Source organism: Panthera leo, chromosome E2 (genome assembly GCF_018350215.1).
Source record: "Panthera leo isolate Ple1 chromosome E2, P.leo_Ple1_pat1.1, whole genome shotgun sequence".
Classification (NCBI taxonomy): domain Eukaryota; kingdom Metazoa; phylum Chordata; class Mammalia; order Carnivora; family Felidae; genus Panthera; species Panthera leo.
Window position 1 is genome coordinate 52,780,010 of NC_056693.1, and position 11,524 is coordinate 52,791,533.

General features: G+C 52.7%; 1 long non-coding RNA gene across 3 annotated transcripts; it reads left to right on the forward strand.

Annotated features, from left to right (window-relative positions):
* Window positions 1-3,111: 3,111 nt before the first annotated feature.
* Window positions 3,112-9,104, forward strand: LOC122208496. 3 transcript variants are annotated; one of them, XR_006197259.1, is made up of 6 exons: window positions 3,112-3,233; window positions 4,226-4,388; window positions 4,742-4,865; window positions 7,765-7,838; window positions 8,027-8,132; window positions 8,341-9,104. It is a non-coding gene; the product is annotated as an uncharacterized LOC122208496 (long non-coding RNA). The 3 variants fall into 3 exon arrangements; XR_006197258.1 differs by lacking the exon at window positions 3,112-3,233 and having other exon boundaries at window positions 4,110-4,388; window positions 8,550-9,104; XR_006197260.1 differs by lacking the exons at window positions 3,112-3,233; window positions 4,742-4,865 and having other exon boundaries at window positions 4,110-4,388.
* The last annotated feature ends 2,420 nt before the right edge of the window (window positions 9,105-11,524 follow it).

The window sequence follows — 11,524 nt, forward strand, 5'->3', positions numbered from 1 at the left end:
TGTCTCTCCTACCTGTCTCCCCACCTAGCAGCATGGAGTCCTGTCATTCAGGTTTTATCACCTCAGAACTTCACCGGGGCCCCGCAAGGTCACCCCTTTCTTCATAGTCCGGGTCACAACACGTAACTATACGACGTATATGTTTGTTTGATTAGTGTCTACTCCCCTGCACCCTCCCCTTACTGGAAGGTGGGCTCCAAGACAGCCGAGTCTGTCGAACCATCCATACATCTCCCCAGGGCTACGAACAGGGCAGAACATGTAGTAGATACGGAAGGAAACAATGGAAGAAAGAGGTTTCCCTCGGTGGCTCTTTGTTGCACGGGAAAACCTCCTTCCCTAGAGAAGGTGGTGCCTGTCCTGGGGCCTTAGGACCAGGGTGGGGGGTACCGGTGGCACTGCCCTGGCCTCTGTCTGGCAGCATGGGAGGACCCTATCGCTGTGATCCGGTGGGTTGGCTCCCAGCTCCCGTGGGCCTCCCCACCCGGCATGGGGCACCTCGGGGCCCAGGCGAGGGGAGGTAAGACTGGACTGGGGCAGGGACAGTGGGAAGGAGCAGAGGGGACAGTGTGAAGAAAGCACGAGCTACCAAAAGGAGGCAGGTTAACGCAGCCAGACTGAGGAAACGGCCTCCCTGCAGACTGTCCCAGCGAAGGTCATGCTACCTGCCCTGCCCTGGAAGAGAATCTCCTCACTCTGTGCATGTTTTCATCTCTAGGCGGAGAAGAACCGGGGGAGGGCATGTACTTTCTAAATGACTTGTTTCTGTAGAATTATTCATTTCGAACTTCTCAAAAGAGGCAACACTGTCCGAAAGATGCCGAGGAGGTGATAACAGGGAGGGGCCGGGCATCCTGCCCGCCCCCCAACAAGGCACCACCCATAAACACTGAGGTTTGGCCGAGAGCCTGAGTAGGACCGCAGGGGCCCAGGCAGGCTGCTGGGCTAGGCGGGGTGATGTGGTCCAGTCCTCCGTGGCCAGGCCTCTAGTTGTGGGTGGGGAGGCAAAAATGTAGGTGGCATGGCCCCAGCCTGAAAGGGCCCAGGCGGAGGGGCAGGCACAAGACGAATAAAGCACAAAATTGGCTGAGAAGGACGACTGCAGAAACGGCCCAAGCTACCCAGGTTTAACTCTAATGGGGACAGGGGACCAGGGGTCAGGGAAGATGATGTCCTGGTGGACTTGGAACAATAACGATGGTTTAGCCAGAGGCTTATGTGACAAGGGTGGTCCTGGCAGAAAAAAATTAACAGGTAAAGGCAGGCACGTGGGAAGCGACGTGTGCATTGTGGGCAAATGGCCCGGAGCATTGTGGGAACTACAGGCCCCAGTGCATGGTGGGAAAATGGCATGAAGCAATGTGGGAGCTGCGGGCCACGTGCAGGTGGGCACCAGTGCATCGTGGGAACTGTGGGCCAGGCGCTTTGAGGGCACCGGTGCCTTATGGGCGCTATGAGCACAGGGAATTGTGGGAATCCTCTGCACAAATTCTGGAATAAGGGGGTAGGGGTAGGTGGGCTGGAAAAGCGGGAAGGGTTATTTAGTACAACTGGGGTTTTCCTGCCCCTTTTTCTCTTATTTGGGTTTCCTCTTAATAGTTAAGAGGAAGTTAGTTAAAAGCCTGCATGCACTTGACTCTTTTGTCTAATTTTTATTATCTGTTTTTCCACCAGAAAAGAAACTCTAAGAGGGCAAGGATTGTGCCACTTTTGAACTCTATCCCCAGTACTGCTGGGCATGTAGGAGGGGCTGATGGTCATCCTCCGGCAACATTGCCCAGGGAAGGTAGCATCATTGCCTGATAGCCTTAGATGTCTGCAAATGTTCATTTTATTACTTATGTTAAAAAACCCACACTCGTCTAATAGTCAACTGGCATCCAATGTGTGGCTTCATGGATGATACTGCTTGGAGGAAGGCCAAGTGGGGGGCGGGGGGAAGTCCACTCTTTTGAAGAAAACCTTAGGTGTAACCGAGGACAAGGTCCAGGTGGGAAACAACCCGCCCCACCCAAGACTGACAAGACCAGATGGACATTCTGGAAAGGTGACTCAGGCAGCAGTCCGGCGTGCCAGGATAAGGGAAAAGGATAGAGAGGCTATTCTAAGGGGCCCGAAGACAAAATGCGTGTTGAGCCAGTGGAGTGTGGTGAGGGGCAGTGGGATGGAGGGAGCTGGCAGACCCTGATCGGGTGTGGACGCTGGGGCAGGGTGGGCGGTACCGCGGCCCCCACCCATATCTGTCTCAAGACTTAGCCCAGGACCTTCCACGTAGTAGGTGCTCAGCAAATACGCGGTGAGGGACCCTGTGAGTGGGTGGATGAATCGCTGCGAGCCTCCTCACTCATAATCCGCAGGGGTTTCTCATGCCCCCATGGAGGGGGCAATTAGAAAAGGGTCAGGGGGCATTGTAGAGGGTTGGCCAGCCCCCCACGGCTCCACAGGCGCAGGGGAACTGGCTTCTTGCCATCACTCGGGGGCTTGGCAGAGTGACAGGTTCACAAGACGGGCAGGTCCCACAGCAGACTGGGAAAGTGATAAGGGCAGGGCCTGGCCTGAAGGACAATTTCTTTGACACCCCCATTAGCCCTGTCTAGGGCTGAGAGGGCCGGACTAAGCAGCTTCTCTCCTGGCAGTGGAAAGGGGGAACCAAGGACTCTGCTTCTCCTTCGGTTGCTCACACGGACCTGCCAGGAGCCATTCCAGATTGGCTGCAGGAAACGTTCTATACATACGTGAGACTCCGTGTTTCTTCCTCCCAGGAAGGGCAAGGGCGGCAGATGTTTCTCTAGAGAGAAATCAGTTCCCCTCACCCCCATTCTGCAGTCAGAATAGCAATGCAAGGGGACTAATGTTTGTGGGGTTCCTACTACGCACCACGTTCTACTACAGCGTCAGCTTTCCGCGTTACGATGTCATTGTCATGGCAACAATGCAGGATGGGTGTTTTTCGCAGAGGAAGCCTCTGAGGTTTGGAGAGTTGAGCTCCGTAGCTAAGGCCATACAACCAATACGTATCAGAACTGGAATTTGAACCTGGCTCTCCAACATTCTACAACTCGTGTCCTCTCGAATACAGCCTTTGGCTCTGTTCAAAATAGTCCTCTGGGCTCTGTGCCTAAAGCAATAGAAGATGTAGACCAAGGACATCAGACTTGGGACAGAAATATTCCGGGACATTTTTGTGGCTGAAAGCTCTGGACCTAGGGGGAGAAAGCCTTCAGACAAATCTGGTAAGACAAGGGCCTGGGCAGACATCTCCTCTGTTCATTCAACCCATCGGGAAGGGTGCTCCAGGCAGAAGGTACAGCATGTGCCCAGGCCTGGAGACGCGAGAGCGGAAGTGTGCTCGCTGCTGTTAGAGCAGAGCAAGCAAATGAGGAATCGGTAGGAGGTGTGGCCAGGGGGCTGGGCTGGATTCCTGGACCCTTACTGTCATACTCTTTCTGGAGTAGACTCTGCCCTGAATCAGGCCATTCTCCTGGGTGCCCTGGAAAACGATCCGGTGACCGTGCTCTCCAGAGCGCGTCTGATGGTAATGAGGCTCAGCCCGGAGACCATCCGAGTGGGTGACAGACTCCCAAATATCAGAGGCTGGCATATTTCCTCTATAAGCCAGTGGGTACACGGTATGGAAGAGAAGGGAAAAAATAATCGTAGCAGTGTCTGAAGAATGTAGACACGGTGTCTTGCTCTCTCGTAATGTATGTTTCAAGCAGCATAAGGAGTAAAAAAGTCAGATTCACATGTCTCCTGCTGCTCGTGTAAAGAAAACGAGCGGAAGTTCCAAGGCAGTCGTTTCACCCATAAGATGCATGATGTTGTGAGTCGTAATAAAAAATAAATATTTGGTCTCCGGGCCCTTTTCTGGCACAGGGCTCCTAAAACCTTAGGAATTTCCGGGGAGGAAGGTGATATAGGTGTCATTTGTTACGTTAACGAGGTGACCTTTGGAACCACCTAAGGATGGGGCTGGTTGCCAGGAGAACTAACCATGCGATGAGAAGGTTGGAGTTTTCAGTCCCTCCCTCAACTGCCTGTGAGAGGAGGAGGCTGGAGGTTGAATCAATGGCCAATGGCCAATGCTTTAATCCATTGTGACCATAATGAAGCCTCGGTGAAAATCCCAAAGGACCAGGTGTGGCGTGCTTCCTGATTGGTGGACAGCTTTCAGAGAGCTTCCTGATTGGTGGAGACAATATTCACAGTGCTTCCTGATTGGTAGACAGGGTTCGAGCGCTTCCTGATTGGCTGACAGGCGGAGATTCGGGAAGAGTGGGCTCTCAGAGACCGTGGAAGCTCCACCCCATGTCCCCACACCTTGCCCTATGCATCTCTTCCACTGGCTGTTCCTGAATTATATCCTTTTATAACAAACTTGTAACCTGGTAAGTAGAACGTTTCTCGGAATTTTGTGATCCCCTCTAGCAAATTAATGGAACCCAGGCAGGGAGTCGTGGTAACCTCTGATCTCTAGCTACTTAGTCAAAAGCCTGGGTGGCCCCTGGATTTGAGACTGGCATCTGAAGTTGAGGTGGGGGGGACAGCCTTGCAGGACTGAGACCTCAACCTGTGGAACCTGACGCTGCCTCTGGGTAGATAGTGTCCTGAGTTGAATTGTAGAACACCCGGCTGGTGTCAGAGAACTGCTCGGTGGTGTGGGAAAACCCACACACACACACACACACTGGAATTGGGTACAGAAATAGAGACGTGACTGGTATTTTCTGTACTAACACAGCGTGGCCAAATGTCAGTGCCAAGTCATTCAACGCGCATTACCAACTTCTTCCTGTGTGCCAGGAACTGGCCCTGCCCCGGAGGACAAGCAGTGAACACTGTAGACACAGCCTCTCACTGAGCTTGTAAGTTAGGTGTGAAGCAATCACACTCGAGCTCCTTGGCCAAGCCATTGCTACTTTTCCACCTTAGTCTTTTCGCCCGCAACATGGGGGTTATTTTATGAGTGAAGTCAAGAGATGGCTGGGGACTAGGTATATAGGGTGAGAAATACTAAAACGGTTCATGGAGCCATATCATTTGATTTCTGCCTCTGGCTACTCTTAAGACATCATCTCTTTTCACATTCGCCCTAAGAAATACAAGAATATTTAGAGTTGAGGACAGTGTCTTCTACCCTGAAGCAGCCCAGGCAGGACCATTCTGAATTTTAACTTTGTTTCCTAATGCCTCTCTCTCTAACTCTCTCTCTCCCCCTCTCTCTCTATAGATAGATAGGCAGATAGATAGATAGATGGATAGATTTTTTTTTTTTTTTTTTTTTTTTTTTTTTTTTGCAGGATACTTTTATTTTGTTTTCTCTCTTCCTCCTGCCACTACGGGTCAAAGTGTCTATGCTACTTTCTGAACCACAGGTTTTTCAACATGTTCTCTCAGGGATATACAGGAGGGAGGGTGTCTCTTCAACTCTAAGATTCCATGATGAGGAGCCTGGAGATTCTTGGGAGTTGGCTGCTTGTCCAATGCTACTCTCGCCACTGTCTTCTCTCTGGCAACTCACACTTCGCAAGAGCGCCGCTCCTAGGCTACACAGCAGGTTTCAAGTTATTTCGTGTTGGTTTCCGACCACCATTTCTAGGTGGTCCCAGACCTCTTTATTCCTCTGGTCTCCTGAAAGGCTGGTTCTGGCACCTGGATGTTTGTTTCCTCCTGGAGGGCCCCAGGCCCACCAGCAGGCACACCAGACACGTGTTTCACGTCTGTGGATGGACGAGATCAGGGGGAAACACATCTGGTCTGTGTCATGACAGAGAGATGGCGAGAGGCTCGGGAGTGGATGCGGGATGGAGAGGTGGGGAGACAGGGCTGGGAGATGAGAACGTCTGAAGTCATTCCCCATCAGCAGGACTCTGAACGGAAAACTCTTTGTAGAGGAAGAGATCTCAGCAAGCTTGTAATCCCTCAGGCCCATTTGACAGAAAGGAAGGGGAAGCTTGAGACGCGAGACTACGGTGTCATAAATGCCAGAGCGGGGACTTGAACCTAGGTCTTCTGCCTCCCAGTCCAAAGAGAGAAGAGACCAGAGGAAACCCCCAGGGGATGTGGCCAGTGGTAAGGGAACAAGAAGAGCTGCTTGCCCTTGAAAATCACCGTTGCCTCAGTCACTCAGCCTTTTCACCTGCATCCATGTTATGGGTGAGGTTAAATAACTTGCTCGAAGCTTCCCACTGAGAACACGGCATAGGCATGATTGGAACCCCAAAGCCATGGGGCGCCCGATGGCAAATGTTGCCCCCAGGGGATCAGACAACATGAGCGTTGTTTTGCTCTTAAGACACAGTCATCCTCTGAGAGGAAACCAAACCTTCCTCCAAGAAGACTTCCCTGAATGCGCCAAGCCACAAAAGCATCTTCCTGATGCAGATGTCTAAACTCCTAGGCAATGTGCTTTCTCCCACCTTGTTTCCCATGGATCTGAATGTCCACATCTTAAAGTTGACTACTGCCTGCTTCAGACTTCCTGGTCCCAGTTCCCCGCACCCCGCACTTCCCACATTTTCATTCAGTACCAAACTCTTAGGAGATGCTCAAAGAAGATGTGCTGAGTCACGGGGGAAACTCAGAGGAAGAGAAACCATGGGAATAAGGACTTGCCTGTTACTGACCCTTGACCTTCCATTGAGAAGCTCTAAGAAAAAAAAAACCAACCGATTTTAAAATCAAGATGACTTTCGTCATCTGCCATTGGGGAGAATACAAGTCAAAGCCCGTAGGCCCACGTGGATATTCCAGAAATGGACTGTTACCTCCATTGGTTGATTGAATTAGGAAGTGTTCCCTCTGTGTCACCTAAACTCGTTACGTGTAAGATGGTGGGCAAAACGTCATGGTGTAAAGATAGTCATTTAATCCTGACTGTAAGCCTCAGGCACATGTCCCCTGGCCTTTCTCAGTCCTAAGTCCCTTAATGTTTTCACCTGATGCTCACTGGTGGACACTGGGTCACGGCAATGACTGACACCTGCCCCACCCCACCCCGCCCCCCCCAACCACCTCTCTCTTTCCTCGGGGTCTCTAAACTTGACCTGTCAGCCTCTTGACTCTGAAGGAGAAGTGAGCTGGATACAGAGACTGCAGCGCGGGGTGGCTTCAAACTTCAGGATTCAAGATGAGCACGGCTGGTCTAATTGAAAATAACCTGGAGAAATGATCAGCCCAAGCTCTCAGCTGAAGGAAACCCAGCTACAGAAGCGCCATCACAGCAGGGAGCCCGCACGGCACCCTCAAACCAGGACGGAAGGCCGGGAGAACTAAGTCCCCAGTACCCTGCCGGTCACAGAACAAACTCACTCACAAGCTGGGTGGCCCCATTCCTCTGCATCGGGGCTCTTCCTCTGTCACTTCCTAGCAGCATAACCATGGGCACGTCACTTCCCCCTTTCGAGCCTCCGTTTCTCTCCCTGAGAAATGGGCATACTGATCAGGACCTCTTTAGAGGGTAGCGGTTGGGACAAAAACCCTGCGATGGGGCCTGTTCCAGGCAGGCGTTTGATTTTAGCTAGTTTCCATTCTTTCAGCCTTCGCTTGCCCAAGGGCCTGGGGAAAGCCACTTTAATTTCTTTGTACCCCAGGCTCTGTCCCCGGTGTAGGGCTTGTGGAGATTTGCTGATCACCCCAAGGTGTCTTGTGTTTGCCTGTCAGAACTGAAAACAGAGCCCGACTCGCGGAACGGAAAATGGGTCAGGCCCAGGGGCTGTTTAGCCAAAGAGTGGCTGCTAACCGCACCTTACGCTTCTGCCTTAGGATCCGGAGGGGGTCCACCCTCCCCCTCTCGCCGGCTGCCCCCAGGGCTGAGCCTCCAGTGTCCAGGTTTGAAGGTGGGTCACCTTGGCCACAGATTTTACACGTTTCTCTCTCCCTGGCAAATGGGGGTGTCGGGGGGGGGGTGTGTGTGGCAGGGACCTGAACCACAGCTCCCACACCAAGAGTTGTTTATTATTATTATTATTATTATTATTATTATTATTATTATTATTATTTTAATCTAAGAACTAGTTGTTCTTAGATTAATAGCAGCCTGAGCTTCTGAGGTTCCTGGTGCAGAAATAAGGTCATGGTGAAGATATGGCCGTTTTGAAACCCTGGTGAACTTCAAGGACCAGCGCAGAGTGGTAATCACTCCGGTTTTGGCTCATCTTCCCTCCCTGTGGCCTGTGACTTCAAGGCCTGGGGCTGTCCCTACCTTTCAGACTTCCTCTCATGCAAATTGGCCCAGGCAGGGGTGTGTGGGGTTGGGGGGTGGGGTGCTGGCAAAAGAGAGGAGAGAGCAGAGGGAAGTAATAAACTCCAGCCGCCCCAGACCTACTTTCTGTCTCACAGGCAGACCTCTCAGGGGTCCACCCGAGCCCCAGCACGGCCTCAGTAAGGGCCTGCTTGCTTCCACTAAAGTCCCAAAACTGGACGGGCACACCCCATCCATCCCTCTCTCAAGAAATAAATGCATCCATCCCATTCAGAGAAAGATCACAGCTCTGAGGGGCTTATGGGTTTTCCTGCAATCCTGTCCTCTCGTCATCCCACATCTGTAGAGTCTCGAAACTGCCTCTTCCTGACGAGTGGGGCTGCGAGAGTAAGGGCCTAACTGAGCTAACAGGCACAGAGACCGGCGATCATGGAGCCTTTGGGAGAGGGGACTCGAGGGAGCCCTCCCAAAACAGGTCCCCTTCCCAGCCAGCCCCCACCGAGGACATCGCAGCAAGAATCATCCCGACGGAGGAGTTTGCGTGCTGACCCAAAGGGTGCAGGGGCTTTTCCCTTTGCTGGCTTCAGTTTAGTGGGACACATTCCTCGAGAGCCCAAGGCACCACGGTTGCCCTTGCAGGAAGGACAAGTGGACAAGGACACAGAGGAGAGCAGGCCAAGAGCCGGCAGTCCCGCCTCTGTACTGAGTCTGTGAGACCTTGAGGCCTTCAACCTCTGGGCTTGGGGCCTCAGTTTCCCCATCTGCAAGCAAGGGTGCTGGACTACACCAACTCTCCAGTCCTCTATTTCATCGGCATGCCAGTAAGGAGAGATCTGGTCCTGGCCCCATCCTTGCCTTAGGCAGGACTGACTTGGTCCCAATAAAAAATCTCAAATCCAGATTCAGTGGCTTTCTGGCTCAACCATTTCTCAAGAAATAAACGCGCTGGTGACTATGGGGAGGAGAACGTCCAAACTGGCCTTGATTTGTGTGGACTGATGCACCGGCCCCTTTCCTGCCGAGCTTTCCAACTGACTGAGTGACTCCTGTCTGGCTTGGGAGGCCTCTGCCCACTGGGATTTGGAAGTTCATGGTGAAGTCTTGTGAGTACGACTCACGGCAGGGTCCCTGCCACTCCATTTACAAAAGGGACACAGGGGCCTCAAAAAGCCCACAACCTCCACAGGTTTCTGTGAAAATTTCCAACCCTCCTAGTGTATGCGAATACCTTAAAAATATATTTTTTTTAACATTTATTCATTTTTGAGCAAGGAAGGGGCAGAGAGAGAGAGAGGGAGACCCAGAACCCGAAGCAGGCGCCGGGCTCAGAGCTATCCGCACAGAGCCCGATGCGGGGCTCGAACCCAAGGACCGCGAGATCGTGACCCGAGCCGAAGTCGGAGGCTTAACCGACTGAGCCACCCAGGCGCCCCTGTAGGCAAATATCTTGAAATCTCAGAATACGCATAAAACCCTTCCTTCAGTGCAGCAGAGCCAGTGCCCGGTGACCTTGGCCAGGTCACGTAAAGCTTTGGGGATGGCATTCCTTTGGCTGCAAAATAAAGAGGTTGAGCTGAATTACTCAATCTCCAACATTCCCCCCGCCCCCTTCCGCCCTGCCTCTATAATTATGTACATATGAGTAGACGGCCACAGGCTCTGGGTAATGAAAAAAATAATACGCACGAGCCCTCAGTTGCTTCTTCCCTCTCATACACAGGTCTGTGGATACGGACTGACAGTTGGCATGGATAGAGGGCCATCAATATACATCTCTATCAGTAGACGTCTCCGTGGCTGAAACTGTCCTCAAATGTGACACAGGGCAAGCTGTGATGTCACTGTGGGTTATGACTTGCGCTCTCTCTCCAGCTTTCTTGCTCCTGTTAGCCCGTGGGACTAATTCTTTTCTTTCAAACGTGTCCTCAATGGGGAGGGAAGGAGCTCGGCGGGAGACCCAGAAAACTCAAGGGCGTCTCGCAGCACACGTGGGACGCAACGGGGAAAGAGCTGCGATCTCAAAGCCGTAGAATAAAGGGTGGGGGTCTATCACGTTCCCTGCGGGCTCAGGAAGAGCAAGCCGGGGGGCCATACAGGATGGGGGGGCCCCTCAGTGGCCTCCAAACCCTCCAAATAAGTCTGCTCCGAGAAACAAAGGTGCCTTGTTCTCCCAGAGAACAAGCCTGTGAGCCGAGGCTGGAGGGGAGAGGGCGGGCGGGTGGGGGAGAGAAAACCTTGGCCCAGGGAGCAGCAGCAGGGGGTGGGGGGGGGGGGCAGCCGGGGCGTCTCTGATGAAAACGTTCAGCTTGATGTGGCCTCTCTGGGTTCCTCTGAACACGCTCAGCGACAGGCACCGAGCAGCGCCGTCTGTGTTTGAAGGTATTTCTCTACAGCAGACACCAGGCGGGGAAGAGAAAAACCCAAACCACTTCAAGTGGATTTCAATTCTGAAAGACGCCACATGAAAAGTGCAGAAACCTAAGCCCCCTGTAGTCTGGGCCCAAGAGGAACAGAGCCAAGGGTGGGGAGGGGTGCCGCCTGGCTCCCCAGCTGCCCTCTCCCTGGAGGCCCCAAGCGTGCCTGAGGGGCTCTCACCTCTGCACCCAGATTCGGATGCGCTAAGAACCAGACCACGGCGTCGCCCCGTGCGGAGGCCCCAAGTAGGACAGCTTTCATTTGTCACTGGGCCGTCCCACCCTGCCCAGAAGGCCCCGGGACTTGGGGTAGACCTGGGAAGGGTTATGGCCTCCAGTGAAGACTCCAAAGCAGGCCAAGAGTCAAGAGTCTTGGTCACCTGTAACTAACAGAGCTGCTCCGGGCCACCCGCTGTCCCATGGAGAGGGGTCCCCGGCTATTTTCTCCCTATTGCCTCGTGTCTTTGCCTGCTGCCCTCTGCTCTGACCTGGTTCCCTTCTCTATGTTCAGAATTCTCGGGCGCGTCCTGGTCCCTTGGACTTGGTGCTCCCTCACTAGCTCCCCACAACTGATGTTAGTCGACTGGCCCTCTGCCAAAAGCTGATCAGAGGCCCTAAAACTTAGGGTGCAATTATTTTGTCCCTCTCCCTTCACCTGCATTTCACACAACCCAAAATGTTTCAAAACACGGCACCATAATGCAAAAGGAAGAACTATGCTGAAATCAAAATAGGGTCCCTCTGGACTTCTTGATCGTAAAGGCTGCAAAAATTCACCCACGTTGAAATTCTTTTTGTTGTTTTGTTTTGTAGTGTCATTGTTTTGGCCGAGGCCCTGAGTTCGATTCTCAGGTTATCCAGGGCCACTCTCCACTCACTATTCCTTTAAAAAAAGATTTTTTTAATG